At 54.8% G+C, this 20,052-nt stretch overlaps 65 non-coding genes across 65 annotated transcripts; all 65 read left to right on the top strand.

The window, feature by feature from the left end:
- The first annotated feature begins 44 nt into the window (after positions 1–44).
- On the top strand, positions 45–116 carry TRNAP-UGG (transfer RNA proline (anticodon UGG)). The gene has a single exon. It is a non-coding gene; the product is annotated as a tRNA-Pro (tRNA).
- Positions 117–351: 235 nt separating this feature from the next.
- Positions 352–423, top strand: TRNAP-AGG (transfer RNA proline (anticodon AGG)). The gene has a single exon. It is a non-coding gene; the product is annotated as a tRNA-Pro (tRNA).
- A 175-nt stretch (positions 424–598) lies between these two features.
- On the top strand, positions 599–670 carry TRNAP-UGG (transfer RNA proline (anticodon UGG)). The gene has a single exon. It is a non-coding gene; the product is annotated as a tRNA-Pro (tRNA).
- A 217-nt stretch (positions 671–887) lies between these two features.
- TRNAP-AGG (transfer RNA proline (anticodon AGG)) lies at positions 888–959 on the top strand. Its single transcript has one exon. It is a non-coding gene; the product is annotated as a tRNA-Pro (tRNA).
- Positions 960–1,315: 356 nt separating this feature from the next.
- Positions 1,316–1,387, top strand: TRNAP-CGG (transfer RNA proline (anticodon CGG)). The gene has a single exon. It is a non-coding gene; the product is annotated as a tRNA-Pro (tRNA).
- A 204-nt stretch (positions 1,388–1,591) lies between these two features.
- On the top strand, positions 1,592–1,663 carry TRNAP-UGG (transfer RNA proline (anticodon UGG)). Its single transcript has one exon. It is a non-coding gene; the product is annotated as a tRNA-Pro (tRNA).
- Positions 1,664–1,898: 235 nt separating this feature from the next.
- TRNAP-AGG (transfer RNA proline (anticodon AGG)) lies at positions 1,899–1,970 on the top strand. The gene has a single exon. It is a non-coding gene; the product is annotated as a tRNA-Pro (tRNA).
- Positions 1,971–2,145: 175 nt separating this feature from the next.
- TRNAP-UGG (transfer RNA proline (anticodon UGG)) lies at positions 2,146–2,217 on the top strand. The gene has a single exon. It is a non-coding gene; the product is annotated as a tRNA-Pro (tRNA).
- A 217-nt stretch (positions 2,218–2,434) lies between these two features.
- On the top strand, positions 2,435–2,506 carry TRNAP-AGG (transfer RNA proline (anticodon AGG)). The gene has a single exon. It is a non-coding gene; the product is annotated as a tRNA-Pro (tRNA).
- Positions 2,507–2,858: 352 nt separating this feature from the next.
- TRNAP-CGG (transfer RNA proline (anticodon CGG)) lies at positions 2,859–2,930 on the top strand. Its single transcript has one exon. It is a non-coding gene; the product is annotated as a tRNA-Pro (tRNA).
- Positions 2,931–3,134: 204 nt separating this feature from the next.
- On the top strand, positions 3,135–3,206 carry TRNAP-UGG (transfer RNA proline (anticodon UGG)). The gene has a single exon. It is a non-coding gene; the product is annotated as a tRNA-Pro (tRNA).
- A 235-nt stretch (positions 3,207–3,441) lies between these two features.
- Positions 3,442–3,513, top strand: TRNAP-AGG (transfer RNA proline (anticodon AGG)). Its single transcript has one exon. It is a non-coding gene; the product is annotated as a tRNA-Pro (tRNA).
- A 175-nt stretch (positions 3,514–3,688) lies between these two features.
- On the top strand, positions 3,689–3,760 carry TRNAP-UGG (transfer RNA proline (anticodon UGG)). The gene has a single exon. It is a non-coding gene; the product is annotated as a tRNA-Pro (tRNA).
- Positions 3,761–3,977: 217 nt separating this feature from the next.
- On the top strand, positions 3,978–4,049 carry TRNAP-AGG (transfer RNA proline (anticodon AGG)). Its single transcript has one exon. It is a non-coding gene; the product is annotated as a tRNA-Pro (tRNA).
- A 348-nt stretch (positions 4,050–4,397) lies between these two features.
- TRNAP-CGG (transfer RNA proline (anticodon CGG)) lies at positions 4,398–4,469 on the top strand. Its single transcript has one exon. It is a non-coding gene; the product is annotated as a tRNA-Pro (tRNA).
- A 204-nt stretch (positions 4,470–4,673) lies between these two features.
- Positions 4,674–4,745, top strand: TRNAP-UGG (transfer RNA proline (anticodon UGG)). Its single transcript has one exon. It is a non-coding gene; the product is annotated as a tRNA-Pro (tRNA).
- A 235-nt stretch (positions 4,746–4,980) lies between these two features.
- On the top strand, positions 4,981–5,052 carry TRNAP-AGG (transfer RNA proline (anticodon AGG)). The gene has a single exon. It is a non-coding gene; the product is annotated as a tRNA-Pro (tRNA).
- A 175-nt stretch (positions 5,053–5,227) lies between these two features.
- On the top strand, positions 5,228–5,299 carry TRNAP-UGG (transfer RNA proline (anticodon UGG)). Its single transcript has one exon. It is a non-coding gene; the product is annotated as a tRNA-Pro (tRNA).
- Positions 5,300–5,516: 217 nt separating this feature from the next.
- Positions 5,517–5,588, top strand: TRNAP-AGG (transfer RNA proline (anticodon AGG)). The gene has a single exon. It is a non-coding gene; the product is annotated as a tRNA-Pro (tRNA).
- A 356-nt stretch (positions 5,589–5,944) lies between these two features.
- On the top strand, positions 5,945–6,016 carry TRNAP-CGG (transfer RNA proline (anticodon CGG)). Its single transcript has one exon. It is a non-coding gene; the product is annotated as a tRNA-Pro (tRNA).
- Positions 6,017–6,220: 204 nt separating this feature from the next.
- TRNAP-UGG (transfer RNA proline (anticodon UGG)) lies at positions 6,221–6,292 on the top strand. Its single transcript has one exon. It is a non-coding gene; the product is annotated as a tRNA-Pro (tRNA).
- Positions 6,293–6,527: 235 nt separating this feature from the next.
- Positions 6,528–6,599, top strand: TRNAP-AGG (transfer RNA proline (anticodon AGG)). The gene has a single exon. It is a non-coding gene; the product is annotated as a tRNA-Pro (tRNA).
- A 175-nt stretch (positions 6,600–6,774) lies between these two features.
- On the top strand, positions 6,775–6,846 carry TRNAP-UGG (transfer RNA proline (anticodon UGG)). Its single transcript has one exon. It is a non-coding gene; the product is annotated as a tRNA-Pro (tRNA).
- A 217-nt stretch (positions 6,847–7,063) lies between these two features.
- Positions 7,064–7,135, top strand: TRNAP-AGG (transfer RNA proline (anticodon AGG)). The gene has a single exon. It is a non-coding gene; the product is annotated as a tRNA-Pro (tRNA).
- Positions 7,136–7,483: 348 nt separating this feature from the next.
- Positions 7,484–7,555, top strand: TRNAP-CGG (transfer RNA proline (anticodon CGG)). Its single transcript has one exon. It is a non-coding gene; the product is annotated as a tRNA-Pro (tRNA).
- Positions 7,556–7,759: 204 nt separating this feature from the next.
- On the top strand, positions 7,760–7,831 carry TRNAP-UGG (transfer RNA proline (anticodon UGG)). The gene has a single exon. It is a non-coding gene; the product is annotated as a tRNA-Pro (tRNA).
- A 235-nt stretch (positions 7,832–8,066) lies between these two features.
- TRNAP-AGG (transfer RNA proline (anticodon AGG)) lies at positions 8,067–8,138 on the top strand. Its single transcript has one exon. It is a non-coding gene; the product is annotated as a tRNA-Pro (tRNA).
- A 175-nt stretch (positions 8,139–8,313) lies between these two features.
- On the top strand, positions 8,314–8,385 carry TRNAP-UGG (transfer RNA proline (anticodon UGG)). The gene has a single exon. It is a non-coding gene; the product is annotated as a tRNA-Pro (tRNA).
- Positions 8,386–8,602: 217 nt separating this feature from the next.
- Positions 8,603–8,674, top strand: TRNAP-AGG (transfer RNA proline (anticodon AGG)). The gene has a single exon. It is a non-coding gene; the product is annotated as a tRNA-Pro (tRNA).
- A 352-nt stretch (positions 8,675–9,026) lies between these two features.
- TRNAP-CGG (transfer RNA proline (anticodon CGG)) lies at positions 9,027–9,098 on the top strand. The gene has a single exon. It is a non-coding gene; the product is annotated as a tRNA-Pro (tRNA).
- Positions 9,099–9,302: 204 nt separating this feature from the next.
- Positions 9,303–9,374, top strand: TRNAP-UGG (transfer RNA proline (anticodon UGG)). Its single transcript has one exon. It is a non-coding gene; the product is annotated as a tRNA-Pro (tRNA).
- A 235-nt stretch (positions 9,375–9,609) lies between these two features.
- Positions 9,610–9,681, top strand: TRNAP-AGG (transfer RNA proline (anticodon AGG)). The gene has a single exon. It is a non-coding gene; the product is annotated as a tRNA-Pro (tRNA).
- Positions 9,682–9,856: 175 nt separating this feature from the next.
- On the top strand, positions 9,857–9,928 carry TRNAP-UGG (transfer RNA proline (anticodon UGG)). Its single transcript has one exon. It is a non-coding gene; the product is annotated as a tRNA-Pro (tRNA).
- Positions 9,929–10,145: 217 nt separating this feature from the next.
- On the top strand, positions 10,146–10,217 carry TRNAP-AGG (transfer RNA proline (anticodon AGG)). The gene has a single exon. It is a non-coding gene; the product is annotated as a tRNA-Pro (tRNA).
- Positions 10,218–10,573: 356 nt separating this feature from the next.
- TRNAP-CGG (transfer RNA proline (anticodon CGG)) lies at positions 10,574–10,645 on the top strand. Its single transcript has one exon. It is a non-coding gene; the product is annotated as a tRNA-Pro (tRNA).
- Positions 10,646–10,849: 204 nt separating this feature from the next.
- TRNAP-UGG (transfer RNA proline (anticodon UGG)) lies at positions 10,850–10,921 on the top strand. Its single transcript has one exon. It is a non-coding gene; the product is annotated as a tRNA-Pro (tRNA).
- Positions 10,922–11,156: 235 nt separating this feature from the next.
- On the top strand, positions 11,157–11,228 carry TRNAP-AGG (transfer RNA proline (anticodon AGG)). The gene has a single exon. It is a non-coding gene; the product is annotated as a tRNA-Pro (tRNA).
- Positions 11,229–11,432: 204 nt separating this feature from the next.
- On the top strand, positions 11,433–11,504 carry TRNAP-UGG (transfer RNA proline (anticodon UGG)). Its single transcript has one exon. It is a non-coding gene; the product is annotated as a tRNA-Pro (tRNA).
- Positions 11,505–11,739: 235 nt separating this feature from the next.
- On the top strand, positions 11,740–11,811 carry TRNAP-AGG (transfer RNA proline (anticodon AGG)). Its single transcript has one exon. It is a non-coding gene; the product is annotated as a tRNA-Pro (tRNA).
- Positions 11,812–11,986: 175 nt separating this feature from the next.
- TRNAP-UGG (transfer RNA proline (anticodon UGG)) lies at positions 11,987–12,058 on the top strand. Its single transcript has one exon. It is a non-coding gene; the product is annotated as a tRNA-Pro (tRNA).
- A 217-nt stretch (positions 12,059–12,275) lies between these two features.
- On the top strand, positions 12,276–12,347 carry TRNAP-AGG (transfer RNA proline (anticodon AGG)). Its single transcript has one exon. It is a non-coding gene; the product is annotated as a tRNA-Pro (tRNA).
- Positions 12,348–12,703: 356 nt separating this feature from the next.
- TRNAP-CGG (transfer RNA proline (anticodon CGG)) lies at positions 12,704–12,775 on the top strand. Its single transcript has one exon. It is a non-coding gene; the product is annotated as a tRNA-Pro (tRNA).
- Positions 12,776–12,979: 204 nt separating this feature from the next.
- On the top strand, positions 12,980–13,051 carry TRNAP-UGG (transfer RNA proline (anticodon UGG)). Its single transcript has one exon. It is a non-coding gene; the product is annotated as a tRNA-Pro (tRNA).
- Positions 13,052–13,286: 235 nt separating this feature from the next.
- On the top strand, positions 13,287–13,358 carry TRNAP-AGG (transfer RNA proline (anticodon AGG)). Its single transcript has one exon. It is a non-coding gene; the product is annotated as a tRNA-Pro (tRNA).
- A 204-nt stretch (positions 13,359–13,562) lies between these two features.
- Positions 13,563–13,634, top strand: TRNAP-UGG (transfer RNA proline (anticodon UGG)). Its single transcript has one exon. It is a non-coding gene; the product is annotated as a tRNA-Pro (tRNA).
- A 235-nt stretch (positions 13,635–13,869) lies between these two features.
- TRNAP-AGG (transfer RNA proline (anticodon AGG)) lies at positions 13,870–13,941 on the top strand. Its single transcript has one exon. It is a non-coding gene; the product is annotated as a tRNA-Pro (tRNA).
- A 175-nt stretch (positions 13,942–14,116) lies between these two features.
- TRNAP-UGG (transfer RNA proline (anticodon UGG)) lies at positions 14,117–14,188 on the top strand. Its single transcript has one exon. It is a non-coding gene; the product is annotated as a tRNA-Pro (tRNA).
- Positions 14,189–14,405: 217 nt separating this feature from the next.
- On the top strand, positions 14,406–14,477 carry TRNAP-AGG (transfer RNA proline (anticodon AGG)). Its single transcript has one exon. It is a non-coding gene; the product is annotated as a tRNA-Pro (tRNA).
- A 352-nt stretch (positions 14,478–14,829) lies between these two features.
- On the top strand, positions 14,830–14,901 carry TRNAP-CGG (transfer RNA proline (anticodon CGG)). Its single transcript has one exon. It is a non-coding gene; the product is annotated as a tRNA-Pro (tRNA).
- Positions 14,902–15,105: 204 nt separating this feature from the next.
- On the top strand, positions 15,106–15,177 carry TRNAP-UGG (transfer RNA proline (anticodon UGG)). Its single transcript has one exon. It is a non-coding gene; the product is annotated as a tRNA-Pro (tRNA).
- Positions 15,178–15,412: 235 nt separating this feature from the next.
- TRNAP-AGG (transfer RNA proline (anticodon AGG)) lies at positions 15,413–15,484 on the top strand. Its single transcript has one exon. It is a non-coding gene; the product is annotated as a tRNA-Pro (tRNA).
- Positions 15,485–15,659: 175 nt separating this feature from the next.
- Positions 15,660–15,731, top strand: TRNAP-UGG (transfer RNA proline (anticodon UGG)). The gene has a single exon. It is a non-coding gene; the product is annotated as a tRNA-Pro (tRNA).
- A 217-nt stretch (positions 15,732–15,948) lies between these two features.
- Positions 15,949–16,020, top strand: TRNAP-AGG (transfer RNA proline (anticodon AGG)). The gene has a single exon. It is a non-coding gene; the product is annotated as a tRNA-Pro (tRNA).
- Positions 16,021–16,376: 356 nt separating this feature from the next.
- Positions 16,377–16,448, top strand: TRNAP-CGG (transfer RNA proline (anticodon CGG)). Its single transcript has one exon. It is a non-coding gene; the product is annotated as a tRNA-Pro (tRNA).
- A 204-nt stretch (positions 16,449–16,652) lies between these two features.
- Positions 16,653–16,724, top strand: TRNAP-UGG (transfer RNA proline (anticodon UGG)). The gene has a single exon. It is a non-coding gene; the product is annotated as a tRNA-Pro (tRNA).
- Positions 16,725–16,959: 235 nt separating this feature from the next.
- TRNAP-AGG (transfer RNA proline (anticodon AGG)) lies at positions 16,960–17,031 on the top strand. The gene has a single exon. It is a non-coding gene; the product is annotated as a tRNA-Pro (tRNA).
- Positions 17,032–17,206: 175 nt separating this feature from the next.
- On the top strand, positions 17,207–17,278 carry TRNAP-UGG (transfer RNA proline (anticodon UGG)). The gene has a single exon. It is a non-coding gene; the product is annotated as a tRNA-Pro (tRNA).
- Positions 17,279–17,495: 217 nt separating this feature from the next.
- Positions 17,496–17,567, top strand: TRNAP-AGG (transfer RNA proline (anticodon AGG)). The gene has a single exon. It is a non-coding gene; the product is annotated as a tRNA-Pro (tRNA).
- Positions 17,568–17,919: 352 nt separating this feature from the next.
- On the top strand, positions 17,920–17,991 carry TRNAP-CGG (transfer RNA proline (anticodon CGG)). Its single transcript has one exon. It is a non-coding gene; the product is annotated as a tRNA-Pro (tRNA).
- Positions 17,992–18,195: 204 nt separating this feature from the next.
- Positions 18,196–18,267, top strand: TRNAP-UGG (transfer RNA proline (anticodon UGG)). The gene has a single exon. It is a non-coding gene; the product is annotated as a tRNA-Pro (tRNA).
- A 235-nt stretch (positions 18,268–18,502) lies between these two features.
- Positions 18,503–18,574, top strand: TRNAP-AGG (transfer RNA proline (anticodon AGG)). The gene has a single exon. It is a non-coding gene; the product is annotated as a tRNA-Pro (tRNA).
- Positions 18,575–18,749: 175 nt separating this feature from the next.
- On the top strand, positions 18,750–18,821 carry TRNAP-UGG (transfer RNA proline (anticodon UGG)). Its single transcript has one exon. It is a non-coding gene; the product is annotated as a tRNA-Pro (tRNA).
- Positions 18,822–19,204: 383 nt separating this feature from the next.
- On the top strand, positions 19,205–19,276 carry TRNAP-AGG (transfer RNA proline (anticodon AGG)). Its single transcript has one exon. It is a non-coding gene; the product is annotated as a tRNA-Pro (tRNA).
- Positions 19,277–19,451: 175 nt separating this feature from the next.
- TRNAP-UGG (transfer RNA proline (anticodon UGG)) lies at positions 19,452–19,523 on the top strand. The gene has a single exon. It is a non-coding gene; the product is annotated as a tRNA-Pro (tRNA).
- A 217-nt stretch (positions 19,524–19,740) lies between these two features.
- Positions 19,741–19,812, top strand: TRNAP-AGG (transfer RNA proline (anticodon AGG)). Its single transcript has one exon. It is a non-coding gene; the product is annotated as a tRNA-Pro (tRNA).
- Positions 19,813–20,052: the final 240 nt, after the last annotated feature.

Raw genomic sequence — 20,052 nt, forward strand, 5'->3', positions numbered from 1 at the left:
TCAGCTCATTCGGGCTCACGCCGCGGCCAGCTCGATATCTGTCTGGCTCGTTGGTCTAGGGGTATGATTCTCGCTTTGGGTGCGAGAGGTCCCGGGTTCAAATCCCGGACGAGCCCGTTGGCCTGAGCGGTCTGCGTAACGCGCGCCACCTCATTTAGGAGGAGGCTGCCAAAATACCTTTTCTGCTCCGTCTCGATGAAAATGCTGTCGCTTTACAATGGGACGTTTCCCCTGACAGTGGCTTTGTCGTCATCGCCGCCGCCATCAAGACTGCACTCGACATCCTTTTAGCGCCTGTGCGAAAGTCTCTCTTCATCTCAACTCTGGGCCCGGAGCCACTGCTAACGGTCTGGCTCGTTGGTCTAGGGGTATGATTCTCGCTTAGGGTGCGAGAGGTCCCGGGTTCAAATCCCGGACGAGCCCGAGCTTCGCAGCGCTACACGTCGCCGCGGCTCTTCGCTGTGGGCCGTTGCTTTTAAGATGGTGCCGCCTATCCCTTTTCTACTCCCATAAAGGAAGAAGCTGTTGGTTTTGAACCGGAAGGTTCTCCTGACGGTCAACATTCGGGCTCACGCCGGGGGACTTTCACTGTCTGTCTGGCTCGTTGGTCTAGGGGTATGATTCTCGCTTTGGGTGCGAGAGGTCCCGGGTTCAAATCCCGGACGAGCCCGAGCGCTCAGCGCCGCCTTATTTTAGGAGGACCCTTACCTTTCTGCTCCGCCTCAGAGAAAATGCCACTCGGGTGCCGTCGCTTTGCAATGGGAAGTTTCTCTCGACAGTGCTTGGCTGCAGAGAGCGAGAGGCTTTGTCGCTCGACGTCCCTTTAGCCTCCCTGCTAAACTTTCTCTTCTTCCGATCACCGGGCCCGGATCAGCTGCCAGCTGTCTGGCTCGTTGGTCTAGGGGTATGATTCTCGCTTAGGGTGCGAGAGGTCCCGGGTTCAAATCCCGGACGAGCCCACACAGCAGCTTTCGTGCGCGCCCTCTTTTACGTCCTTTCCTTGAGATGACGGAAAATCGTCCTCCAGCAAACGGGGCGATTCGACTACCTCGGCTCCAATCTACACTGGAAAGGCATGGTTTGTGCTGACTCGAAGGATGCATTTTGAAACGGGGAATGGTCATTTAATGCTAGACCCTGAAACCTGGCTTTTTACATCTTCTTCTTTTATTTTTTTTGTGTTGTTATCATTTTTTATTTATTTATTTATTTTTTATTTTTTTATCGTCGCGCAGTTTCATCAGCGAATGCTTGCAGTGACAATCCATCCTCGAGGAGTTCGACACGTCCGGCGGCAGAGCACACATAGGTTTCTGGCTCGTTGGTCTAGGGGTATGATTCTCGCTTCGGGTGCGAGAGGTCCCGGGTTCAAATCCCGGACGAGCCCAAGCTGGACAGCGCCTCTTCTCTGCGAGGCGTCTCTTTTAAGAAGTTGTCGCCAATCCCGCTGTACTTCCGCATTAAAGAAGAAGCGGTTGCCTTGGGACGGGAAGGTTGCAGACGCCGGCGTGCCGCTGGACGTCTGTTTTAGCTTCCCTGCTAAACTTTCAGCTCATTCGGGCTCACGCCGCGGCCAGCTCGATATCTGTCTGGCTCGTTGGTCTAGGGGTATGATTCTCGCTTTGGGTGCGACAGGTCCCGGGTTCAAATCCCGGACGAGCCCGTTGGCCTGAGCGGTCTGCGTAACGCGCGCCGCCTCATTTAGGAGGAGGCTGCCAAAATACCTTTTCTGCTCCATCTCGATGAAAATGCTGTCGCTTTACAATGGGACGTTTCCCCTGACAGTGGCTTTGTCGTCATCGCCGCCGCCATCAAGACTGCACTCGACATCCTTTTAGCGCCTGTGCGAAAGTCTCTCTTCATCTCAACTCTGGGCCCGGAGCCACTGCTAACGGTCTGGCTCGTTGGTCTAGGGGTATGATTCTCGCTTAGGGTGCGAGAGGTCCCGGGTTCAAATCCCGGACGAGCCCGAGCTTCGCAGCGCTACACGTCGCCGCAGCTCTTCGCTGTGGGCCGTTGCTTTTAAGATGGTGCCGCCTATCCCTTTTCTACTCCCATAAAGGAAGAAGCTGTTGGTTTTGAACCGGAAGGTTCTCCTGACGGTCAACATTCGGGCTCACGCCGGGGGACTTTCACTATCTGTCTGGCTCGTTGGTCTAGGGGTATGATTCTCGCTTTGGGTGCGAGAGGTCCCGGGTTCAAATCCCGGACGAGCCCGAGCGCTCAGCGCCGCCTTATTTTAGGAGGACCCTTACCTTTCTGCTCCGCCTCAGAGAAAATGCCACTCGGGTGCCGTCGCTTTGCAATGGGAAGTTTCTCTCGACAGTGCTTGGCTGCAGAGAGCGAGAGGCTTTGTCGCTCGACGTCCCTTTAGCCTCCCTGCTAAACTTTCTCTTCTTCCGATCACCGGGCCCGGATCAGCTGCCAGCTGTCTGGCTCGTTGGTCTAGGGGTATGATTCTCGCTTAGGGTGCGAGAGGTCCCGGGTTCAAATCCCGGACGAGCCCACACAGCAGCTTTCGTGCGCGCCCTCTTTTACGTCCTTTCCTTGAGATGACGGAAAATCGTCCTCCAGCAAACGGGGCGATTCGACTACCTCGGCTCCAATCTACACTGGAAAGGCATGGTTTGTGCTGACTCGAAGGATGCATTTTGAAACGGGGAATGGTCATTTAATGCTAGACCCTGAAACCTGGCTTTTTACGTCTTCTTCTTTTATTTTTTTTGTGTTGTTATCATTATTTATTTATTTATTTTTTATTTTTTTATCGTCGCGCAGTTTCATCAGCGAATGCTTGCAGTGACAATCCATCCTCGAGGAGTTCGACACGTCCGGCGGCAGAGCACACATAGGTTTCTGGCTCGTTGGTCTAGGGGTATGATTCTCGCTTCGGGTGCGAGAGGTCCCGGGTTCAAATCCCGGACGAGCCCAAGCTGGACAGCGCCTCTTCTCTGCGAGGCGTCTCTTTTAAGAAGTTGTCGCCAATCCCGCTGTACTTCCGCATTAAAGAAGAAGCGGTTGCCTTGGGACGGGAAGGTTGCAGACGCCGGCGTGCCGCTGGACGTCTGTTTTAGCTTCCCTGCTAAACTTTCAGCTCATTCGGGCTCACGCCGCGGCCAGCTCGATATCTGTCTGGCTCGTTGGTCTAGGGGTATGATTCTCGCTTTGGGTGCGAGAGGTCCCGGGTTCAAATCCCGGACGAGCCCGTTGGCCTGAGCGGTCTGCGTAACGCGCGCCGCCTCATTTAGGAGGAGGCTGCCAAAATACCTTTTCTGCTCCGTCTCGATGAAAATGCTGTCGCTTTACAATGGGACGTTTCCCCTGACAGTGGCTTTGTCGTCATCGCCGCCGCCATCAAGACTGCACTCGACATCCTTTTAGCGCCTGTGCGAAAGTCTCTCTTCATCTCAACTCTGGGCCCGGAGCCACTGCTAACGGTCTGGCTCGTTGGTCTAGGGGTATGATTCTCGCTTAGGGTGCGAGAGGTCCCGGGTTCAAATCCCGGACGAGCCCGAGCTTCGCAGCGCTACACGTCGCCGCGGCTCTTCGCTGTGGGCCGTTGCTTTTAAGATGGTGCCGCCTATCCCTTTTCTACTCCCATAAAGGAAGAAGCTGTTGGTTTTGAACCGGAAGGTTCTCCTGACGGTCAACATTCGGGCTCACGCCGGGGAACTTTCACTATCTGTCTGGCTCGTTGGTCTAGGGGTATGATTCTCGCTTTGGGTGCGAGAGGTCCCGGGTTCAAATCCCGGACGAGCCCGAGCGCTCAGCGCCGCCTTATTTTAGGAGGACCCTTACCTTTCTGCTCCGCCTCAGAGAAAATGCCACTCGGGTGCCGTCGCTTTGCAATGGGAAGTTTCTCTCGACAGTGCTTGGCTGCAGAGAGCGAGAGGCTTTGTCGCTCGACGTCCCTTTAGCCTCCCTGCTAAACTTTCTCTTCTTCCGATCACCGGGCCCGGATCAGCTGCCAGCTGTCTGGCTCGTTGGTCTAGGGGTATGATTCTCGCTTAGGGTGCGAGAGGTCCCGGGTTCAAATCCCGGACGAGCCCACACGGCAGCTTTCGTGCGCGCCCTCTTTTACGTCCTTTCCTTGAGATGACGGAAAATCGTCCTCCAGCAAACGGGGCGATTCGACTACCTCGGCTCCAATCTACACTGGAAAGGCATGGTTTGTGCTGACTCGAAGGATGCATTTTGAAACGGGGAATGGTCATTTAATGCTAGACCCTGAAACCTGGCTTTTTACGTCTTCTTCTTTTATTTTTTTTGTGTTGTTATCATTTTTTATTTATTTTTTATTTTTTTATCGTCGCGCAGTTTCATCAGCGAATGCTTGCAGTGACAATCCATCCTCGAGGAGTTCGACACGTCCGGCGGCAGAGCACACATAGGTTTCTGGCTCGTTGGTCTAGGGGTATGATTCTCGCTTCGGGTGCGAGAGGTCCCGGGTTCAAATCCCGGACGAGCCCAAGCTGGACAGCGCCTCTTCTCTGCGAGGCGTCTCTTTTAAGAAGTTGTCGCCAATCCCGCTGTACTTCCGCATTAAAGAAGAAGCGGTTGCCTTGGGACGGGAAGGTTGCAGACGCCGGCGTGCCGCTGGACGTCTGTTTTAGCTTCCCTGCTAAACTTTCAGCTCATTCGGGCTCACGCCGCGGCCAGCTTGATATCTGTCTGGCTCGTTGGTCTAGGGGTATGATTCTCGCTTTGGGTGCGAGAGGTCCCGGGTTCAAATTCCGGACGAGCCCGTTGGCCTGAGCGGTCTGCGTAACGCGCGCCGCCTCATTTAGGAGGAGGCTGCCAAAATACCTTTTCTGCTCCGTCTCGATGAAAATGCTGTCGCTTTACAATGGGACGTTTCCCCTGACAGTGGCTTTGTCGTCATCGCCGCCGCCATCAAGACTGCACTCGACATCCTTTTAGCGCCTGTGCGAAAGTCTCTCTTCATCTCAACTCTGGGCCCGGAGCCACTGCTAACGGTCTGGCTCGTTGGTCTAGGGGTATGATTCTCGCTTAGGGTGCGAGAGGTCCCGGGTTCAAATCCCGGACGAGCCCGAGCTTCGCAGCGCTACACGTCGCCGCGGCTCTTCGCTGTGGGCCATTGCTTTTAAGATGGTGCCGCCTATCCCTTTTCTACTCCCATAAAGGAAGAAGCTGTTGGTTTTGAACCGGAAGGTTCTCCTGACGGTCAACATTCGGGCTCACGCCGGGGGACTTTCACTATCTGTCTGGCTCGTTGGTCTAGGGGTATGATTCTCGCTTTGGGTGCGAGAGGTCCCGGGTTCAAATCCCGGACGAGCCCGAGCGCTCAGCGCCGCCTTATTTTAGGAGGACCCTTACCTTTCTGCTCCGCCTCAGAGAAAATGCCACTCGGGTGCCGTCGCTTTGCAATGGGAAGTTTCTCTCGACAGTGCTTGGCTGCAGAGAGCGAGAGGCTTTGTCGCTCGACGTCCCTTTAGCCTCCCTGCTAAACTTTCTCTTCTTCCGATCACCGGGCCCGGATCAGCTGCCAGCTGTCTGGCTCGTTGGTCTAGGGGTATGATTCTCGCTTAGGGTGCGAGAGGTCCCGGGTTCAAATCCCGGACGAGCCCACACAGCAGCTTTCGTGCGCGCCCTCTTTTACGTCCTTTCCTTGAGATGACGGAAAATCGTCCTCCAGCAAACGGGGCGATTCGACTACCTTGGCTCCAATCTACACTGGAAAGGCATGGTTTGTGCTGACTCGAAGGATGCATTTTGAAACAGGGAATGGTCATTTAATGCTAGACCCTGAAACCTGGCTTTTTACGTCTTCTTCTTTTATTTTTTTTGTGTTGTTATCATTTTTTATTTATTTATTTATTTTTTATTTTTTTATCGTCGCGCAGTTTCATCAGCGAATGCTTGCAGTGACAATCCATCCTCGAGGAGTTCGACACGTCCGGCGGCAGAGCACACATAGGTTTCTGGCTCGTTGGTCTAGGGGTATGATTCTCGCTTCGGGTGCGAGAGGTCCCGGGTTCAAATCCCGGACGAGCCCAAGCTGGACAGCGCCTCTTCTCTGCGAGGCGTCTCTTTTAAGAAGTTGTCGCCAATCCCGCTGTACTTCCGCATTAAAGAAGAAGCGGTTGCCTTGGGACGGGAAGGTTGCAGACGCCGGCGTGCCGCTGGACGTCTGTTTTAGCTTCCCTGCTAAACTTTCAGCTCATTCGGGCTCACGCCGCGGCCAGCTCGATATCTGTCTGGCTCGTTGGTCTAGGGGTATGATTCTCGCTTTGGGTGCGAGAGGTCCCGGGTTCAAATCCCGGACGAGCCCGTTGGCCTGAGCGGTCTGCGTAACGCGCGCCGCCTCGTTTAGGAGGAGGCTGCCAAAATACCTTTTCTGCTCCGTCTCGATGAAAATGCTGTCGCTTTACAATGGGACGTTTCCCCTGACAGTGGCTTTGTCGTCATCGCCGCCGCCATCAAGACTGCACTCGACATCCTTTTAGCGCCTGTGCGAAAGTCTCTCTTCATCTCAACTCTGGGCCCGGAGCCACTGCTAACGGTCTGGCTCGTTGGTCTAGGGGTATGATTCTCGCTTAGGGTGCGAGAGGTCCCGGGTTCAAATCCCGGACGAGCCCGAGCTTCGCAGCGCTACACGTCGCCGCGGCTCTTCGCTGTGGGCCGTTGCTTTTAAGATGGTGCCGCCTATCCCTTTTCTACTCCCATAAAGGAAGAAGCTGTTGGTTTTGAACCGGAAGGTTCTCCTGACGGTCAACATTCGGGCTCACGCCGGGGGACTTTCACTATCTGTCTGGCTCGTTGGTCTAGGGGTATGATTCTCGCTTTGGGTGCGAGAGGTCCCGGGTTCAAATCCCGGACGAGCCCGAGCGCTCAGCGCCGCCTTATTTTAGGAGGACCCTTACCTTTCTGCTCCGCCTCAGAGAAAATGCCACTCGGGTGCCGTCGCTTTGCAATGGGAAGTTTCTCTGGACAGTGCTTGGCTGCAGAGAGCGAGAGGCTTTGTCGCTCGACGTCCCTTTAGCCTCCCTGCTAAACTTTCTCTTCTTCTGATCACCGGGCCCGGATCAGCTGCCAGCTGTCTGGCTCGTTGGTCTAGGGGTATGATTCTCGCTTAGGGTGCGAGAGGTCCCGGGTTCAAATCCCGGACGAGCCCACACAGCAGCTTTCGTGCGCGCCCTCTTTTACGTCCTTTCCTTGAGATGACGGAAAATCGTCCTCCAGCAAACGGGGCGATTCGACTACCTCGGCTCCAATCTACACTGGAAAGGCATGGTTTGTGCTGACTCGAAGGATGCATTTTGAAACGGGGAATGGTCATTTAATGCTAGACCCTGAAACCTGGCTTTTTACGTCTTCTTCTTTTATTTTTTTTGTGTTGTTATCATTTTTTATTTATTTTTTATTTTTTTATCGTCGCGCAGTTTCATCAGCGAATGCTTGCAGTGACAATCCATCCTCGAGGAGTTCGACACGTCCGGCGGCAGAGCACACACAGGTTTCTGGCTCGTTGGTCTAGGGGTATGATTCTCGCTTCGGGTGCGAGAGGTCCCGGGTTCAAATCCCGGACGAGCCCAAGCTGGACAGCGCCTCTTCTCTGCGAGGCGTCTCTTTTAAGAAGTTGTCGCCAATCCCGCTGTACTTCCGCATTAAAGAAGAAGCGGTTGCCTTGGGACGGGAAGGTTGCAGACGCCGGCGTGCCGCTGGACGTCTGTTTTAGCTTCCCTGCTAAACTTTCAGCTCATTCGGGCTCACGCCGCGGCCAGCTCAATATCTGTCTGGCTCGTTGGTCTAGGGGTATGATTCTCGCTTTGGGTGCGAGAGGTCCCGGGTTCAAATCCCGGACGAGCCCGTTGGCCTGAGCGGTCTGCGTAACGCGCGCCGCCTCATTTAGGAGGAGGCTGCCAAAATACCTTTTCTGCTCCGTCTCGATGAAAATGCTGTCGCTTTACAATGGGACGTTTCCCCTGACAGTGGCTTTGTCGTCATCGCCGCCGCCATCAAGACTGCACTCGACATCCTTTTAGCGCCTGTGCGAAAGTCTCTCTTCATCTCAACTCTGGGCCCGGAGCCACTGCTAACAGTCTGGCTCGTTGGTCTAGGGGTATGATTCTCGCTTAGGGTGCGAGAGGTCCCGGGTTCAAATCCCGGACGAGCCCAAGCTTCGCAGCGCTACACGTCGCCGCGGCTCTTCGCTGTGGGCCGTTGCTTTTAAGATGGTGCCGCCTATCCCTTTTCTACTCCCATAAAGGAAGAAGCTGTTGGTTTTGAACCGGAAGGTTCTCCTGACGGTCAACATTCGGGCTCACGCCGGGGGACTTTCACTATCTGTCTGGCTCGTTGGTCTAGGGGTATGATTCTCGCTTTGGGTGCGAGAGGTCCCGGGTTCAAATCCCGGACGAGCCCGAGCGCTCAGCGCCGCCTTATTTTAGGAGGACCCTTACCTTTCTGCTCCGCCTCAGAGAAAATGCCACTCGGGTGCCGTCGCTTTGCAATGGGAAGTTTCTCTCGACAGTGCTTGGCTGCAGAGAGCGAGAGGCTTTGTCGCTCGACGTCCCTTTAGCCTCCCTGCTAAACTTTCTCTTCTTCCGATCACCGGGCCCGGATCAGCTGCCAGCTGTCTGGCTCGTTGGTCTAGGGGTATGATTCTCGCTTAGGGTGCGAGAGGTCCCCGGTTCAAATCCCGGACGAGCCCACACAGCAGCTTTCGTGCGCGCCCTCTTTTACGTCCTTTCCTTGAGATGACGGAAAATCGTCCTCCAGCAAACGGGGCGATTCGACTACCTCGGCTCCAATCTACACTGGAAAGGCATGGTTTGTGCTGACTCGAAGGATGCATTTTGAAACGGGGAATGGTCATTTAATGCTAGACCCTGAAACCTGGCTTTTTACGTCTTCTTCTTTTATTTTTTTTGTGTTGTTATCATTATTTATTTATTTATTTTTTATTTTTTTATCGTCGCGCAGTTTCATCAGCGAATGCTTGCAGTGACAATCCATCCTCGAGGAGTTCGACACGTCCGGCGGCAGAGCACACACAGGTTTCTGGCTCGTTGGTCTAGGGGTATGATTCTCGCTTCGGGTGCGAGAGGTCCCGGGTTCAAATCCCGGACGAGCCCAAGCTGGACAGCGCCTCTTCTCTGCGAGGCGTCTCTTTTAAGAAGTTGTCGCCAATCCCGCTGTACTTCCGCATTAAAGAAGAAGCGGTTGCCTTGGGACGGGAAGGTTGCAGACGCCGGCGTGCCGCTGGACGTCTGTTTTAGCTTCCCTGCTAAACTTTCAGCTCATTCGGGCTCACGCCGCGGCCAGCTCGATATCTGTCTGGCTCGTTGGTCTAGGGGTATGATTCTCGCTTTGGGTGCGAGAGGTCCCGGGTTCAAATCCCGGACGAGCCCGTTGGCCTGAGCGGTCTGCGTAACGCGCGCCGCCTCATTTAGGAGGAGGCTGCCAAAATACCTTTTCTGCTCCGTCTCGATGAAAATGCTGTCGCTTTACAATGGGACGTTTCCCCTGACAGTGGCTTTGTCGTCATCGCCGCCGCCATCAAGACTGCACTCGACATCCTTTTAGCGCCTGTGCGAAAGTCTCTCTTCATCTCAACTCTGGGCCCGGAGCCACTGCTAACGGTCTGGCTCGTTGGTCTAGGGGTATGATTCTCGCTTAGGGTGCGAGAGGTCCCGGGTTCAAATCCCGGACGAGCCCGAGCTTCGCAGCGCTACACGTCGCCGCGGCTCTTCGCTGTGGGCCGTTGCTTTTAAGATGGTGCCGCCTATCCCTTTTCTACTCCCATAAAGGAAGAAGCTGTTGGTTTTGAACCGGAAGGTTCTCCTGACGGTCAACATTCGGGCTCACGCCGGGGGACTTTCACTATCTGTCTGGCTCGTTGGTCTAGGGGTATGATTCTCGCTTTGGGTGCGAGAGGTCCCGGGTTCAAATCCCGGACGAGCCCGAGCGCTCAGCGCCGCCTTATTTTAGGAGGACCCTTACCTTTCTGCTCCGCCTCAGAGAAAATGCCACTCGGGTGCCGTCGCTTTGCAATGGGAAGTTTCTCTCGACAGTGCTTGGCTGCAGAGAGCGAGAGGCTTTGTCGCTCGACGTCCCTTTAGCCTCCCTGCTAAACTTTCTCTTCTTCCGATCACCGGGCCCGGATCAGCTGCCAGCTGTCTGGCTCGTTGGTCTAGGGGTATGATTCTCGCTTAGGGTGCGAGAGGTCCCGGGTTCAAATCCCGGACGAGCCCACACAGCAGCTTTCGTGCGCGCCCTCTTTTACGTCCTTTCCTTGAGATGACGGAAAATCGTCCTCCAGCAAACGGGGCGATTCGACTACCTCGGCTCCAATCTACACTGGAAAGGCATGGTTTGTGCTGACTCGAAGGATGCATTTTGAAACGGGGAATGGTCATTTAATGCTAGACCCTGAAACCTGGCTTTTTACGTCTTCTTCTTTTATTTTTTTTGTGTTGTTATCATTTTTTATTTATTTATTTATTTTTTATTTTTTTATCGTCGCGCAGTTTCATCAGCGAATGCTTGCAGTGACAATCCATCCTCGAGGAGTTCGACACGTCCGGCGGCAGAGCACACATAGGTTTCTGGCTCGTTGGTCTAGGGGTATGATTCTCGCTTCGGGTGCGAGAGGTCCCGGGTTCAAATCCCGGACGAGCCCAAGCTGGACAGCGCCTCTTCTCTGCGAGGCGTCTCTTTTAAGAAGTTGTCGCCAATCCCGCTGTACTTCCGCATTAAAGAAGAAGCGGTTGCCTTGGGACGGGAAGGTTGCAGACGCCGGCGTGCCGCTGGACGTCTGTTTTAGCTTCCCTGCTAAACTTTCAGCTCATTCGGGCTCACGCCGCGGCCAGCTCGATATCTGTCTGGCTCGTTGGTCTAGGGGTATGATTCTCGCTTTGGGTGCGAGAGGTCCCGGGTTCAAATCCCGGACGAGCCCGTTGGCCTGAGCGGTCTGCGTAACGCGCGCCGCCTCATTTAGGAGGAGGCTGCCAAAATACCTTTTCTGCTCCGTCTTGATGAAAATGCTGTCGCTTTACAATGGGACGTTTCCCCTGACAGTGGCTTTGTCGTCATCGCCGCCGCCATCAAGACTGCACTCAACATCCTTTTAGCGCCTGTGCGAAAGTCTCTCTTCATCTCAACTCTGGGCCCGGAGCCACTGCTAACGGTCTGGCTCGTTGGTCTAGGGGTATGATTCTCGCTTAGGGTGCGAGAGGTCCCGGGTTCAAATCCCGGACGAGCCCAAGCTGGACAGCGCCTCTTCTCTGCGAGGCGTCTCTTTTAAGAAGTTGTCGCCAATCCCGCTGTACTTCCGCATTAAAGAAGAAGCGGTTGCCTTGGGACGGGAAGGTTGCAGACGCCGGCGTGCCGCTGGACGTCTGTTTTAGCTTCCCTGCTAAACTTTCAGCTCATTCGGGCTCACGCCGCGGCCAGCTCGATATCTGTCTGGCTCGTTGGTCTAGGGGTATGATTCTCGCTTTGGGTGCGAGAGGTCCCGGGTTCAAATCCCGGACGAGCCCGTTGGCCTGAGCGGTCTGCGTAACGCGCGCCGCCTCATTTAGGAGGAGGCTGCCAAAATACCTTTTCTGCTCCGTCTTGATGAAAATGCTGTCGCTTTACAATGGGACGTTTCCCCTGACAGTGGCTTTGTCGTCATCGCCGCCGCCATCAAGACTGCACTCGACATCCTTTTAGCGCCTGTGCGAAAGTCTCTCTTCATCTCAACTCTGGGCCCGGAGCCACTGCTAACGGTCTGGCTCGTTGGTCTAGGGGTATGATTCTCGCTTAGGGTGCGAGAGGTCCCGGGTTCAAATCCCGGACGACCCCGAGCTTCGCAGCGCTACACGTCGCCGCGGCTCTTCGCTGTGGGCCGTTGCTTTTAAGATGGTGCCGCCTATCCCTTTTCTACTCCCATAAAGGAAGAAGCTGTTGGTTTTGAACCGGAAGGTTCTCCTGACGGTCAACATTCGGGCTCACGCCGGGGGACTTTCACTATCTGTCTGGCTCGTTGGTCTAGGGGTATGATTCTCGCTTTGGGTGCGAGAGGTCCCGGGTTCAAATCCCGGACGAGCCCGAGCGCTCAGCGCCGCCTTATTTTAGGAGGACCCTTACCTTTCTGCTCCGCCTCAGAGAAAATGCCACTCGGGTGCCGTCGCTTTGCAATGGGAAGTTTCTCTCGACAGTGCTTGGCTGCAGAGAGCGAGAGGCTTTGTCGCTCGACGTCCCTTTAGCCTCCCTGCTAAACTTTCTCTTCTTCTGATCACCGGGCCCGGATCAGCTGCCAGCTGTCTGGCTCGTTGGTCTAGGGGTATGATTCTCGCTTAGGGTGCGAGAGGTCCCGGGTTCAAATCCCGGACGAGCCCACACAGCAGCTTTCGTGCGCGCCCTCTTTTACGTCCTTTCCTTGAGATGACGGAAAATCGTCCTCCAGCAAACGGGGCGATTCGACTACCTCGGCTCCAATCTACACTGGAAAGGCATGGTTTGTGCTGACTCGAAGGATGCATTTTGAAACGGGGAATGGTCATTTAATGCTAGACCCTGAAACCTGGCTTTTTACGTCTTCTTCTTTTATTTTTTTTGTGTTGTTATCATTTTTTATTTATTTATTTATTTTTTATTTTTTTATCGTCGCGCAGTTTCATCAGCGAATGCTTGCAGTGACAATCCATCCTCGAGGAGTTCGACACGTCCGGCGGCAGAGCACACATAGGTTTCTGGCTCGTTGGTCTAGGGGTATGATTCTCGCTTCGGGTGCGAGAGGTCCCGGGTTCAAATCCCGGACGAGCCCAAGCTGGACAGCGCCTCTTCTCTGCGAGGCGTCTCTTTTAAGAAGTTGTCGCCAATCCCGCTGTACTTCCGCATTAAAGAAGAAGCGGTTGCCTTGGGACGGGAAGGTTGCAGACGCCGGCGTGCCGCTGGACGTCTGTTTTAGCTTCCCTGCTAAACTTTCAGCTCATTCGGGCTCACGCCGCGGCCAGCTCGATATCTGTCTGGCTCGTTGGTCTAGGGGTATGATTCTCGCTTTGGGTGCGAGAGGTCCCGGGTTCAAATCCCGGACGAGCCCGTTGGCCTGAGCGGTCTGCGTAACGCGCGCCGCCTCATTTAGGAGGAGGCTGCCAAAATACCTTTTCTGCTCCGTCTTGATGAAAATGCTGTCGCTTTACAATGGGACGTTTCCCCTGACAGTGGCTTTGTCGTCATCGCCGCCGCCATCAAGACTGCACTCAACATCCTTTTAGCGCCTGTGCGAAAGTCTCTCTTCATCTCAACTCTGGGCCCGGAGCCACTGCTAACGGTCTGGCTCGTTGGTCTAGGGGTATGATTCTCGCTTAGGGTGCGAGAGGTCCCGGGTTCAAATCCCGGACGAGCCCAAGCTGGACAGCGCCTCTTCTCTGCGAGGCGTCTCTTTTAAGAAGTTGTCGCCAATCCCGCTGTACTTCCGCATTAAAGAAGAAGCGGTTGCCTTGGGACGGGAAGGTTGCAGACGCCGGCGTGCCGCTGGACGTCTGTTTTAGCTTCCCTGCTAAACTTTCAGCTCATTCGGGCTCACGCCGCGGCCAGCTCGATATCTGTCTGGCTCGTTGGTCTAGGGGTATGATTCTCGCTTTGGGTGCGAGAGGTCCCGGGTTCAAATCCCGGACGAGCCCGTTGGCCTGAGCGGTCTGCGTAACGCGCGCCGCCTCATTTAGGAGGAGGCTGCCAAAATACCTTTTCTGCTCCGTCTTGATGAAAATGCTGTCGCTTTACAATGGGACGTTTCCCCTGACAGTGGCTTTGTCGTCATCGCCGCCGCCATCAAGACTGCACTCGACATCCTTTTAGCGCCTGTGCGAAAGTCTCTCTTCATCTCAACTCTGGGCCCGGAGCCACTGCTAACGGTCTGGCTCGTTGGTCTAGGGGTATGATTCTCGCTTAGGGTGCGAGAGGTCCCGGGTTCAAATCCCGGACGACCCCGAGCTTCGCAGCGCTACACGTCGCCGCGGCTCTTCGCTGTGGGCCGTTGCTTTTAAGATGGTGCCGCCTATCCCTTTTCTACTCCCATAAAGGAAGAAGCTGTTGGTTTTGAACCGGAAGGTTCTCCTGACGGTCAACATTCGGGCTCACGCCGGGGGACTTTCACTATCTGTCTGGCTCGTTGGTCTAGGGGTATGATTCTCGCTTTGGGTGCGAGAGGTCCCGGGTTCAAATCCCGGACGAGCCCGAGCGCTCAGCGCCGCCTTATTTTAGGAGGACCCTTACCTTTCTGCTCCGCCTCAGAGAAAATGCCACTCGGGTGCCGTCGCTTTGCAATGGGAAGTTTCTCTCGACAGTGCTTGGCTGCAGAGAGCGAGAGGCTTTGTCGCTCGACGTCCCTTTAGCCTCCCTGCTAAACTTTCTCTTCTTCCGATCACCGGGCCCGGATCAGCTGCCAGCTGTCTGGCTCGTTGGTCTAGGGGTATGATTCTCGCTTAGGGTGCGAGAGGTCCCGGGTTCAAATCCCGGACGAGCCCACACAGCAGCTTTCGTGCGCGCCCTCTTTTACGTCCTTTCCTTGAGATGACGGAAAATCGTCCTCCAGCAAACGGGGCGATTCGACTACCTCGGCTCCAATCTACACTGGAAAGGCATGGTTTGTGCTGACTCGAAGGATGCATTTTGAAACGGGGAATGGTCATTTAATGCTAGACCCTGAAACCTGGCTTTTTACGTCTTCTTCTTTTATTTTTTTTGTGTTGTTATCATTATTTATTTATTTATTTTTTATTTTTTTATCGTCGCGCAGTTTCATCAGCGAATGCTTGCAGTGACAATCCATCCTCGAGGAGTTCGACACGTCCGGCGGCAGAGCACACATAGGTTTCTGGCTCGTTGGTCTAGGGGTATGATTCTCGCTTCGGGTGCGAGAGGTCCCGGGTTCAAATCCCGGACGAGCCCAAGCTGGACAGCGCCTCTTCTCTGCGAGGCGTCTCTTTTAAGAAGTTGTCGCCAATCCCGCTGTACTTCCGCATTAAAGAAGAAGCGGTTGCCTTGGGACGGGAAGGTTGCAGACGCCGGCGTGCCGCTGGACGTCTGTTTTAGCTTCCCTGCTAAACTTTCAGCTCATTCGGGCTCACGCCGCGGCCAGCTCGATATCTGTCTGGCTCGTTGGTCTAGGGGTATGATTCTCGCTTTGGGTGCGAGAGGTCCCAGGTTCAAATCCCGGACGAGCCCGTTGGCCTGAGCGGTCTGCGTAACGCGCGCCGCCTCATTTAGGAGGAGGCTGCCAAAATACCTTTTCTGCTCCGTCTCGATGAAAATGCTGTCGCTTTACAATGGGACGTTTCCCCTGACAGTGGCTTTGTCGTCATCGCCGCCGCCATCAAGACTGCACTCGACATCCTTTTAGCGCCTGTGCGAAAGTCTCTCTTCATCTCAACTCTGGGCCCGGAGCCACTGCTAACGGTCTGGCTCGTTGGTCTAGGGGTATGATTCTCGCTTAGGGTGCGAGAGGTCCTGGGTTCAAATCCCGGACGAGCCCGAGCTTCGCAGCGCTACACGTCGCCGCGGCTCTTCGCTGTGGGCCGTTGCTTTTAAGATGGTGCCGCCTATCCCTTTTCTACTCCCATAAAGGAAGAAGCTGTTGGTTTTGAACCGGAAGGTTCTCCTGACGGTCAACATTCGGGCTCACGCCGGGGGACTTTCGCTATCTGTCTGGCTCGTTGGTCTAGGGGTATGATTCTCGCTTTGGGTGCGAGAGGTCCCGGGTTCAAATCCCGGACGAGCCCGAGCGCTCAGCGCCGCCTTATTTTAGGAGGACCCTTACCTTTCTGCTCCGCCTCAGAGAAAATGCCACTCGGGTGCCGTCGCTTTGCAATGGGAAGTTTCTCTCGACAGTGCTTGGCTGCAGAGAGCGAGAGGCTTTGTCGCTCGACGTCCCTTTAGCCTCCCTGCTAAACTTTCTCTTCTTCCGATCACCGGGCCCGGATCAGCTGCCAGCTGTCTGGCTCGTTGGTCTAGGGGTATGATTCTCGCTTAGGGTGCGAGAGGTCCCGGGTTCAAATCCCGGACGAGCCCACACAGCAGCTTTCGTGCGCGCCCTCTTTTACGTCCTTTCCTTGAGATGACGGAAAATCGTCCTCCAGCAAACGGGGCGATTCGACTACCTCGGCTCCAATCTACACTGGAAAGGCATGGTTTGTGCTGACTCGAAGGATGCATTTTGAAACGGGGAATGGTCATTTAATGCTAGACCCTGAAACCTGGCTTTTTACGTCTTCTTCTTTTATTTTTTTTGTGTTGTTATCATTTTTTATTTATTTATTTATTTTTTATTTTTTTATCGTCGCGCAGTTTCATCAGCGAATGCTTGCAGTGACAATCCATCCTCGAGGAGTTCGACACGTCCGGCGGCAGAGCACACATAGGTTTCTGGCTCGTTGGTCTAGGGGTATGATTCTCGCTTCGGGTGCGAGAGGTCCCGGGTTCAAATCCCGGACGAGCCCAAGCTGGACAGCGCCTCTTCTCTGCGAGGCGTCTCTTTTAAGAAGTTGTCGCCAATCCCGCTGTACTTCCGCATTAAAGAAGAAGCGGTTGCCTTGGGACGGGAAGGTTGCAGACGCCGGCGTGCCGCTGGACGTCTGTTTTAGCTTCCCTGCTAAACTTTCAGCTCATTCGGGCTCACGCCGCGGCCAGCTCGATATCTGTCTGGCTCGTTGGTCTAGGGGTATGATTCTCGCTTTGGGTGCGAGAGGTCCCGGGTTCAAATCCCGGACGAGCCCGTTGGCCTGAGCGGTCTGCGTAACGCGCGCCGCCTCATTTAGGAGGAGGCTGCCAAAATACCTTTTCTGCTCCGTCTCGATGAAAATGCTGTCGCTTTACAATGGGACGTTTCCCCTGACAGTGGCTTTGTCGTCATCGCCGCCGCCATCAAGACTGCACTCGACATCCTTTTAGCGCCTGTGCGAAAGTCTCTCTTCATCTCAACTCTGGGCCCGGAGCCACTGCTAACGGTCTGGCTCGTTGGTCTAGGGGTATGATTCTCGCTTAGGGTGCGAGAGGTCCCGGGTTCAAATCCCGGACGAGCCCGAGCTTCGCAGCGCTACACGTCGCCGCGGCTCTTCGCTGTGGGCCGTTGCTTTTAAGATGGTGCCGCCTATCCCTTTTCTACTCCCATAAAGGAAGAAGCTGTTGGTTTTGAACCGGAAGGTTCTCCTGACGGTCAACATTCGGGCTCACGCCGGGGGACTTTCACTATCTGTCTGGCTCGTTGGTCTAGGGGTATGATTCTCGCTTTGGGTGCGAGAGGTCCCGGGTTCAAATCCCGGACGAGCCCGAGCGCTCAGCGCCGCCTTATTTTAGGAGGACCCTTACCTTTCTGCTCCGCCTCAGAGAAAATGCCACTCGGGTGCCGTCGCTTTGCAATGGGAAGTTTCTCTCGACAGTGCTTGGCTGCAGAGAGCGAGAGGCTTTGTCGCTCGACGTCCCTTTAGCCTCCCTGCTAAACTTTCTCTTCTTCCGATCACCGGGCCCGGATCAGCTGCCAGCTGTCTGGCTCGTTGGTCTAGGGGTATGATTCTCGCTTAGGGTGCGAGAGGTCCCGGGTTCAAATCCCGGACGAGCCCACACAGCAGCTTTCGTGCGCGCCCTCTTTTACGTCCTTTCCTTGAGATGACGGAAAATCGTCCTCCAGCAAACGGGGCGATTCGACTACCTCGGCTCCAATCTACACTGGAAAGGCATGGTTTGTGCTGACTCGAAGGATGCATTTTGAAACGGGGAATGGTCATTTAATGCTAGACCCTGAAACCTGGCTTTTTACGTCTTCTTCTTTTATTTTTTTTGTGTTGTTATCATTATTTATTTATTTATTTTTTATTTTTTTATCGTCGCGCAGTTTCATCAGCGAATGCTTGCAGTGACAATCCATCCTCGAGGAGTTCGACACGTCCGGCGGCAGAGCACACATAGGTTTCTGGCTCGTTGGTCTAGGGGTATGATTCTCGCTTCGGGTGCGAGAGGTCCCGGGTTCAAATCCCGGACGAGCCCAAGCTGGACAGCGCCTCTTCTCTGCGAGGCGTCTCTTTTAAGAAGTTGTCGCCAATCCCGCTGTACTTCCGCATTAAAGAAGAAGCGGTTGCCTTGGGACGGGAAGGTTGCAGACGCCGGCGTGCCGCTGGACGTCTGTTTTAGCTTCCCTGCTAAACTTTCAGCTCATTCGGGCTCACGCCGCGGCCAGCTCGATATCTGTCTGGCTCGTTGGTCTAGGGGTATGATTCTCGCTTTGGGTGCGAGAGGTCCCGGGTTCAAATCCCGGACGAGCCCGTTGGCCTGAGCCGTCTGCGTAACGCGCGCCGCCTCATTTAGGAGGAGGCTGCCAAAATACCTTTTCTGCTCCGTCTCGATGAAAATGCTGTCGCTTTACAATGGGACGTTTCCCCTGACAGTGGCTTTGTCGTCATCGCCGCCGCCATCAAGACTGCACTCGACATCCTTTTAGCGCCTGTGCGAAAGTCTCTCTTCATCTCAACTCTGGGCCCGGAGCCACTGCTAACGGTCTGGCTCGTTGGTCTAGGGGTATGATTCTCGCTTAGGGTGCGAGAGGTCCTGGGTTCAAATCCCGGACGAGCCCGAGCTTCGCAGCGCTACACGTCGCCGCGGCTCTTCGCTGTGGGCCGTTGCTTTTAAGATGGTGCCGCCTATCCCTTTTCTACTCCCATAAAGGAAGAAGCTGTTGGTTTTGAACCGGAAGCTTCTCCTGACGGTCAACATTCGGGCTCACGCCGGGGGACTTTCACTATCTGTCTGGCTCGTTGGTCTAGGGGTATGATTCTCGCTTTGGGTGCGAGAGGTCCCGGGTTCAAATCCCGGACGAGCCCGAGCGCTCAGCGCCGCCTTATTTTAGGAGGACCCTTACCTTTCTGCTCCGCCTCAGAGAAAATGCCACTCGGGTGCCGTCGCTTTGCAATGGGAAGTTTCTCTCGACAGTGCTTGGCTGCAGAGAGCGAGAGGCTTTGTCGCTCGACGTCCCTTTAGCCTCCCTGCTAAACTTTCTCTTCTTCCGATCACCGGGCCCGGATCAGCTGCCAGCTGTCTGGCTCGTTGGTCTAGGGGTATGATTCTCGCTTATGGGACGTTTCCCCTGACAGTGGTTTTGTCGTCATCGCCGCCGCCATCAAGACTGCACTCGACATCCTTTTAGCGCCTGTGCGAAAGTCTCTCTTCATCTCAACTCTGGGCCCGGAGCCACTGCTAACGGTCTGGCTCGTTGGTCTAGGGGTATGATTCTCGCTTAGGGTGCGAGAGGTCCCGGGTTCAAATCCCGGACGAGCCCGAGCTTCGCAGCGCTACACGTCGCCGCGGCTCTTCGCTGTGGGCCGTTGCTTTTAAGATGGTGCCGCCTATCCCTTTTCTACTCCCATAAAGGAAGAAGCTGTTGGTTTTGAACCGGAAGGTTCTCCTGACGGTCAACATTCGGGCTCACGCCGGGGGACTTCCACTATCTGTCTGGCTCGTTGGTCTAGGGGTATGATTCTCGCTTTGGGTGCGAGAGGTCCCGGGTTCAAATCCCGGACGAGCCCGAGCGCTCAGCGCCGCCTTATTTTAGGAGGACCCTTACCTTTCTGCTCCGCCTCAGAGAAAATGCCACTCGGGTGCCGTCGCTTTGCAATGGGAAGTTTCTCTCGACAGTGCTTGGCTGCAGAGAGCGAGAGGCTTTGTCGCTCGACGTCCCTTTAGCCTCCCTGCTAAACTTTCTCTTCTTCCGATCACCGGGCCCGGATCAGCTGCCAGCTGTCTGGCTCGTTGGTCTAGGGGTATGATTCTCGCTTAGGGTGCGAGAGGTCCCGGGTTCAAATCCCGGACGAGCCCACACAGCAGCTTTCGTGCGCGCCCTCTTTTACGTCCTTTCCTTGAGATGACGGAAAATCGTCCTCCAGCAAACGGGGCGATTCGACTACCTCGGCTCCAATCTACACTGGAAAGGCATGGTTTGTGCTGACTCGAAGGATGCATTTTGAAACGGGGAATGGTCATTTAATGCTAGACCCTGAAACCTGGCTTTTTACGTCTTCTTCTTTTATTTTTTTTGTGTTGTTATCATTATTTATT

This window comes from Spea bombifrons, chromosome 1, assembly GCF_027358695.1.
Source record: "Spea bombifrons isolate aSpeBom1 chromosome 1, aSpeBom1.2.pri, whole genome shotgun sequence".
NCBI classification, from domain to species: domain Eukaryota; kingdom Metazoa; phylum Chordata; class Amphibia; order Anura; family Pelobatidae; genus Spea; species Spea bombifrons.